Genomic DNA, 9,594 nt, shown 5'->3' with positions numbered 1-9,594 from the left:
GGGAGGGAGGGAAGGAAGGAAGGAAGGAGGGAAAACAGGGCAGGGCAGAGCAGGGCAGACAAGACAAGACAAGACAAGACAAGACAAGACAAGACAAGACAAGACAGGAACGGGTGAGGAAGCATCAGAATTCAGGGGAAATGTACCCACTACTTTAAAAACAGTTACAATTTAGGAGGAGAAGATTCTGGAACTGGAAAATATCTCTGACTAATTCCCTGAAAAGATTATAGTTGTTGTCATCATCATCATCATCTTTTTTATCATTAAAATCATCACCATCATCATCACCATCATCTTTTTATAATTAAAAACAAGCCAAAGAAAAGACGAAATCTTGCCTCAACCCCTAGTAATCCCTACTGATTTAGTTAATGGTGGAGGTCGTGGAGATGATGTCAACAGTGCTAGGTTCCCTAGCTAGGTTCTCTAGCTTTGATGTGGGCAAATCTGAGCTAGATGGACCAATGATCTAATTCCAAGCAAGGCACTCTTTCCATGGCTATGACTTCTGCCATGGGCCAGCAAATGTGGGTTTGGAAAGAGAGAACAGAATTAGCTGTTCACATATTAGAACAGTCTATGTGGAATCTTTTCCTTTTACTCCCTATTCTTTCTCTCTCTCTCTCTCTTCACACAGAGAGAGGAGGGGAGAGAGGGGGGAGAGAGAGAAAGAGAGGTCTAATGAAAAATGCAGCCTGAAAGGGAGACCACAGCTCACAGGTTTCTCCTGGCATGACAGATGATCAGAGGCCTAATGTCAGCAAGGGGCTGGATGAGAAGCAGTCTTTCACTGGGTTTGTCTTACTGAGAGGAAAAACAGCTTTGTGTAATAACTTTATGGCAAATGTTGGCAGAGGATTTGCACTGCATATTGAAAGGGAGACATTTCTAACCACAACCCGAAGAACCACACTTGTTTACTCTGGCATCTGGCCACCAGTTGTTCATAGGCTTTCTGTCTCTACTCAACATGTTCCAGTCTTGGAGGCGAAGTTATTACCAGTAGTTTCCAGGACATTCCGCTAGGCTAAGCAAAATTGCCCTGAGCAGAGACCACGGGGTTAGTACTTTTGAAACATAGGCCATTTTCAATATAAAATGAAAAGATACCAAACACCCTCTCTTCCTGGGTTGTGGTCTTTTCAGGGACCATGCTTTTAAAATACGACGTGGAAGGGTTGATTAGCACCCTCCATCAGAAACCAGACACATGAGCTGTGAAAGGGCCAAGCATAGTATAATCCCTTGAGGGGCAAAGCATGAAGGGACAAAGGCAGTTTATCTCTAGTTGATGTTTAACTATAGCATACAAAATAAACGCCATACTGTATATCCAGCAAGTTCCGGTACATTGGCAAAGATATATTTACAATCTTCAAACTGGGTCAGTCTCTTCTTTTGTGTTGCCCCACTTGACTCTTCCATCACACTAAAACTGATGAAAGAATTTTGCCATAGATGTCCTACATAAATAAAGCTGCTCTGTTCAATTCCAATAATAACAATAACAATAATAGCAATAATAATTTCGGAATATGCTATTTTTGATACAGCAATTTCATAATTGACTACATAGGAATCCACGCATGCATGCACACTGTATTCATAATCTGAACACATAGAATCTGAAAGATTTACAGTATTTAGGCCATTGAGTTCAAACTCCCTGCTCACTGAAGGAACACATTTGCATCATCTTTGAAAGAATTTCCCATTATTTGTTTCCTCATGCCAGTGAGATACACATCTCTTCAAAGTAAGTACATTTAGTACTTTACAAGCAACAGAGTTTTTGTGTGAGTGAATCAATTAATGAGTAGAGTAAAATTGAGTGACAGACCACATGTTTTGCCTGCTTCTACTTTAACACCCAAAGTTCTACCTCAAAATATCTCATCGTATAATTGAGACTCTGGAAAAGTCCTTTCACTCAGAGTAAGGCAATATAAATGGTATATAGTAACTGCATATCTAATTCAGGCTTCCTTGGTTCCTTCCTTACGCATTGCCCTACAATTCCCTAAATCCCTAGGCAGTGTGGCCAGGAAACATGCTGGCTGGAGAATACAAGAGCTGTTGTCTTAACATGTCGGGATAATTTTTGAGCTAGAAATGAATTCATGAGCCCAAAGTTGTTGTTTTTTTCATTTTTAATGCTCTAAAAAATTTCTCTGGACTTTCTTATTTATTTTGCTTTTCCAACTTGACCTACATAATATTTTCTGGAGGCAAAAGAAATTTCCTGGGAAAAGAAGATATGGAAGGGAGGGGGGAAGATTAAATTAATCTTGATGAGCAGATGCCATTTTGTGGAGATTAGTTTATAAAAGAAGAAAGCAAGAACATTTTCCAATCCTATGGAAACCAAATTTATTCTCTCCTTGGAATGGACGAAAATTGATTGATACAAGGACACAGATAAAATATGGCTGCTTCACTCTCTCTATCTCGATTTGCACTGGAAAATTCAAGCTTTTAGAAGTAAAGAAGGAAAAATAGACAGGTAGAGAGTGGCCACATCAAACAAAATCCAAGGGAGGCCAGGGATACATTTGACAGCTTTTCACTTCTCTCTTTGTTTTGAATTTCACTAAATCACTCCCATCTGGGGATTGTATATTTTCAATGGCCTCTCCCAGCAATGCAGACCTGTAGTGCCAGTCTTTCAAATACCAGCTAAACCTATCTGCATTCCTATTCCCTTTGATGGAGCATCTCTATGTCAAGTAAGATGGGACTCAACTCAAGAGACTAAAACATATGATCTATCAAAATCAAGAATCATATTTTTTTAAAGAAAGCAACAAGATAGGTAAAAATGTGAACCAGAGTAACTTAAAAGATCTTATCTTTTTCAATGTTTATTAATTGCAGGTCCCCTCTTACAGCAAGAATTTCTTCTAAAAATGCATCTTATTTATTTCCTTGCCATAAAAAAAGATCTTATTGGCAAGATCATCTGTAGATTGAGCAACATTTTGGAAGAACAATAGGAGGATCTTTTAAGCCATGCCACCCATTTTTGGAAGACCGCTCATTACAGAATTTCACCAGATGCTCATATTTAGTATCAAGCTATTCCCCCACCTAGACCCAGATTCAAAGGAACAGAATTCTAATCCTAATTTATTAATTTCTTTTTACAGTAGCTTTAAATTAAAGTGTTGTAAGTCACTGGAAACAATTGGGAATTTTGGTTGTAGACTTAAATCTGTGCTTCATTTGCACAAAGGAGGGTCTGGACTGCATTTCTCTATACGTGGTGTGGAATTCCCTTTTCCTAAAAGAGATTATGAATGTGTATATAAGCATTTGTAGCTACATAAATAAAGCAGATGCTACTCATTACCATGTCTGTCATCCATTTGTTGTCACATTCTATGCAGCTGTCAATGGGTAGCAAGTTTACTTTCAAATAAGCAAATAAACAAAACAGTTCTATGACCTAGTTTGTAATATTTATTTATTATGAATTATGCATATTTTATTAGCATGGTGCTAATGATGAAATCCTGGTGGATTACCCAGCTCTTCAACAGAACAAGTTATATTTGCATATGAAACTGCAAATTTGCATAGCATATTATCAGAATCAAAATTTAGTGCTTCTGCACAGTTTATTGGTTAATATATGCATTTTGATACCTAATTTATCAATCACCATTTTTGCCTCTTTTTTCACAATTCCTTTTCAATATGAGAAAATTAAAAAAATATTAACCTAATTGTTCATGAAAAGCTACTTTACATTGGACCTTGGATTGTCTCTACAACTATTATGTTTTTGAAACACAATAGTGTTTGAACACATTTATTTTGGAAAAATAGTGAAATAGTGAAAAATAGTGAAAAATAGGAAAATAATATTAAAACTTTGGGTAATCTTTTCCAGCCTGCTACCATCCAAATGTGCCCAGTTTTTCCTGCTCACTGGTAAATGACAGAATAGTTCATTCTTTGCAGTCAGATCTTATAATTGTTGCTAACAAGACCAAAACTCAAAAGAATTAATAGGAACACCAAGTGCATACAATATAACCATTTCCCCCCAAAAGCGGATGAGGATGTATGTGATCTGGACCATCTACAAAAATTATCTTGGATCACTATACTTTTATTTTGCGATCTGATACTGTCTTACTAAAAACAGGGAGGGGGGAATACCCACTTTCATAATTCTCATGGCAAACATGATAGCTACTTTAACACATATGTTTCCCCAGATACGAATTTATGGTATACCAGAATTCCATGGCTCAGGTCATTTCACAAGTCATGCAGGGGTGCAATCCAGCAGGTTCTGACAGGTTCTGGAGAACCGATAGTGGAAATTTTGAGTAGTTTGGAGAACCAGCAAATACTACCTCTGGCTGGCCCCAGAGTGGGGTGGGAATGAGATTTTGCAATATCCTTCGCCCAGGAGTGAGGAGGGAATGGAGATTTTGCAGTATCCTTCTCCTGGTGTCAGGTGAGAATGGAGATTTTGCAGTATCCTTCTCCTGCCATGCCCACCAAGCCACACCATGCCCATCAAGTCGCACCCACAGAACCAGTAGTAAAAAAAATTGGATTTCACCACTGAGCTCATGCATTAATGCAATATTCCAGTGATAGCAGTATTCCAATGTCTAAGGGAGAGGAGAAAGTCAACCTATTCTCCAAGGCACTGAAGGTAGAACATGAAGCAATGGATGGAAATTAATCAAGGAGAGAAGCAATCTAGAACAGTTAATCAGTTGAATGACTTGCTTCCAGAAGTTGTGAGTACTTGTTTTTAGGAAGGGTTTGGACAATTATTTGTATGAAATGGTACAGGGCTTCCTGCCTGAGCAGAAGGTTAGACTAGAAGACCTCCAAAGTTCCTTCCAGTTATATTCTGATTATTATTATTATTAAGGTGACTGCTTTGCATCAGTTATACTATGCCTGAAAAAACACTTTTCCCTATATATTTGAACTTTCTGACAACAAATTCCACCTGGAAGTTGCTTTACTAAAAAGAATATACCAGTTTATATGTTATTCTGTTCTCTTAAAATGGATATAAACTGGTAGATATATGACAAGATTCCAATATGGGTGACATCAGCTGCAATTACAAGTGCACAGATTTAGAGCATTTTGCAGGGCTTCATAAATTTCAATATATTAATTTGCTTGGACCGAATAATCTGGGTCATTTGAAATGATGTGCCGTAGCCAGAAGGTGGAAATTTTAAACTTAGTACAGCTATACAGATCAGCTATTATATTTATTGTTATTTGTAAGATCCAAATAACAAACCAGATATAATTTTAAAGTTAGAAAACAGTTAACAAATAAAAGAAAGGGATAAATATTATATAAAATATTTAATATATAAATAACTTGTTTTTACAATCATTGATTAAATATTTAGCCATCGCCATTGTAATTTTCAGGTTTTTTTATCCAACAAATTTTAACTTATTCAGAAATACCTCTTCCTGGCCTTGCTTTTAAAATTGTTCAGATAATAATTTTGCTGAAAAGCCTTTTGAAACTCAGTATGTTCCACAATTTTAGACTCAATACCAATAAAAGGACAAAATCTTTGATAATCTTTTGAAATCTAGTGTATAATATATTTGACGATTGATTATATGCATCAAGTCATTTTTGATTCAAAGTGCTATTATAGTCCTTGACTTACAACCATTCCTTTAGTGACGCTTTGAAGTTACAATAACACTGGGGAAAAAGTTACTTTCAGCTAGTCCTCATACTTATAACATTTGCAGCATCCCCATGGCCAGAATTATCAGAATTTTGGTATTTGGCAACCAGCATATATTTACTACAGTTGCACCTTCGTGAGGCCATGTAATCACCATTTGTGACCTTCCCTGAGTTGTGCTTGATTTGATAGACTTTTTTTTTTGCCATGGATGTTATTCATGAAGTCAATAGGAAAGTTGGATTCGTTTAACAGGCATGTAATTCACTTCACAACTTCAAAAAATTTATGTGCTTCACAAAGAATGGGAGCAGGATTGATTTTCACAGTTGGATTATATATATATTTGACATTGGGGAAAAACAATTATAATTATCTGCTAGAGCTAGATCCTTCTCCCAGAAAGCTTCAGGAAAAGTTTAGTATAACTTAATGGAATTTCTGAATCTGGTAAGATTGCTTGAATATGCTCCACCATTCTGTCCAATATTTATTTTCTCACTTCTTTCTTCTTTTTTCCTTACCAAATGTGTAAGGTAAAGGTTCCCCTTGCACATATGTGCTAGCCGTTCCCAACTCTAGGAGGCAGTATTCATCTCCATATCAGAGTTGAAGAGCCAGCGCTGTCCGAAGATGTCTCCGTGGTCATGTGTCTGGCATGACTAAAGGCCAAAGGCACATGGAACATTGTTACCTTCCCATCAAAGGTGGTCCCTATTTTTCATAGAAGAACCATTAGAAACAGAAACTGTATTAATGCAGGAAATAGAGAATTAAAAATAAATAAAGAGAAAACAAAGATATTAGCTAAAAATCTTACCAATAAGCAAAACAAGAAATTGGAAGAGAAATTTGGAATTCAAATAGTAAAGAAAGTAACATATCTCAGACTTTGGTTGACACCAAAGTGTTCTTCAATAAAAGAGAAAACTACACAAAACTATTACAACAAATACAAAAAGATTTGGAAAACTGGGTGAAACTGCAGCTATCTTTAATTGGGAGAATTGCAACAATAAAGATGAATATTTTACCTAAGATCTTATTTTTATTCCAAACACTACCAATAAAACCTGGGAAAATTTATTTTGTAGAATTAAATAAAACAATTTTAAAATTTATTTGGTTAGGAAAGAAAGCCCGAATTAAACTTAAACTCTTACAAGATAATACAGGAAAGGAGAATTTTGACTCCCAGATTGGGAACTTTATCATCAAGCATCAGCTACAACATGGCTCAAGAAATGGATAATTTGAGGATATTAACAATAGAAGGCCAAGATTTACAGCTTGGCTGGCATGCGTTATCTGGGAGGGGGAAAATAAATTGCATAGGTAGTTTCAAAGACACCAGATAAGAGACACATTACTACACATCTGGGGGAAAATAAAAAGAAACTATTATATAAAAATTCCATGGTGGTTATCAACCATGGAAGCCATGATATATCCCAACATCTTAGAATGGAACAAGATAGTGACATATAATGTGTTATTGGATGGACAAGGAGTATTAAAATCCAATCAAGACTTAAAATCCCAATCTAGAAATAGATTAGTGGCCATATTTACAAATTCAAACAAGATATAAAAAAGATTTAGAAAATTATAGCTTTTAAAGAGAACAAAAGAATTGGATAAAATATTATTAGGCACAGAGGAAAAATGATTTCTAAAACTTACAATTTCTTTTCAGATTCAAAATGGAGGAGAAACTGTGAAAGAAATGATGATATCTTGGGCCAAAAATTTTGGATATAATAAAGATTTGGAACATTGGGAAAAATATGGGAGAAAAACTATAAATTAACGATGTCGGCATCATATAAAGAGAATATCTATAAAATGTTTTGTCATTGGCATTTACCACCGGCAAGGTTAGCCAAAATGTATCCCAATAGATCACCAAAGTGTTGGCGATGTAACCACCAACAAGAGACATTCTATCACATGTGGTGGACTTGCCCGAAAGCCCAGAAATATTGGATGAAAATTAAAAAATGGTTAGAAGAAATTACAGAACAAAAAATTAAGATGAAGCCTTCTTATTGGGTGTTATAAAAGGAAATGTAAGTAAAAGGACTCAATATATTATACTTCATATTACAACAGTAGCAAGAATTACATTTGCCCAGAATTGGAAACAGGAAAACATGCCATCAAACGCTATGATAATAAAAAAAAAGTCCTTGATTATGCAGAAATTGATAAGTTAATCATGGAGCTTAAAGAAAAAGAGGAATCAGAGTATTACAAAAGTTGGAATATATGGTATCAATGGCTTGAAGCGAGAAGTAAAATTGATGCATAAGGATGAGATAGAAAATACGTTAAATTGAAAATTATATATATTTATAAATATGATAAAACTTGTTAAGGGATAAAAGGAATATGTAAATGTGTGTGTGTGTGTGTGTGTGTGTGTGTGTGTGTGTGTGTGTATGTATGTAGGTATTTGGTTATTCGGGTTTCCTCCTGCGTAAAATTGGAGGTGTCTTGGCAACGTTTCGACGAAGTCTCATTCGTCATCTTCAGGCTGGTGTTTTCGGCTTCGTGCTTCTAGGAGCAATGTGAGCTCCTTTGCTCCATTGCTCCATTGTTCCTAGAAGCACGAAGCTCCATTGCTCCTAGAAGCATGAAGCTGAAAACACCAGCCTGAAGATGACGAATGAGACTTCGTCAAAACATTGCCAAGACACCTCCAATTTTACGCGGGAGAAAACCCGAATACCCGAATACCTACATACAAACACCCGCGAAAACCTCAGAAAACACACACACACACACATACATATACATATACATATACATATACATATACATATACATATACATATACACACACACACACACACACACACACACACACACACACACACACACACATATATATATATATATATATATATATATATATATATATATATATATATATTTCTTCTAGCCAGGTTTTCCCTACGTAACCAAGGTTTTTTGTAGCTCCAAAAACCTTGATTACGTAGGGAAAACCTGGCTAGAAGAAAAACACACATAAACCCTACGAAGAAGTAAGAAAATTGATATATATTGATATATATATATATATATATATATATATATATATATACACACACACATATGAAGAATATATTAAATCAATGTTACCGAAGAACAAAAATAGATTATAGTAAAGGATATTATATATTTAAAGGTGTACATAATGTATAAAATAATAGGCCATAAATTGGAATTATGAAACTTGAAGCGTTATCGATAGTTGAAGGCTGTAAAAAGGGAAATGTGCTTTTAAAATTAAAAAAGGTTGAATAAAGACTATTTAAAAAGAAAAAAAGATGATCCCTATTTTTCTACTTGGGTTTTTTACATGCTTTCGAACTGCTAGGTTGGCAGAAGCTGGGACAAGTAACAGAAGCTCACCCTGTTACGCGGCACTAGGGGTTCGAACCACTGAACTGCCAACCTTTTGATCAACAAGCTCAGTGTCTCAGCCACTGAGTCACCAAGTTCCTGTTTGTAGCTATCATCTATTTTGGAAAACTCTAATAGCTCTAATAGAAATATTGCTTCAAATAGAATTTGTATTTACTGTGTTTTGCATAGAAAGGGCAGTTACTACTTTTCTCATAACAAGTCTTCATGTATTGCTAAACAAAATTTCTTGCAATTCCCCAATTTTGCTGATTGGATCAATGTATAGCAACAATGAACACAACCAGGTCTTTTCATTTGTCAATAGATTGTTCAGGGAAAAAAAAGGGGACACCCTTTCTCTTCAACTGATCATTTAGATTTCTTCTGCCATCACCAGGTTGCTCTATTTCTCTGGCAATTGGCTGCCCAAAAACTTTCTAAGTTGCCATGGGTCAATATGGAATACTCATGTGTTCTTCTTGCT

Source organism: Pantherophis guttatus, chromosome 4 (assembly GCF_059756535.1).
Source record: "Pantherophis guttatus breed Tessera chromosome 4, ASM5975653v1, whole genome shotgun sequence".
Classification (NCBI taxonomy): domain Eukaryota; kingdom Metazoa; phylum Chordata; class Lepidosauria; order Squamata; family Colubridae; genus Pantherophis; species Pantherophis guttatus.
This window is presented reverse-complemented; position numbering follows the sequence as displayed.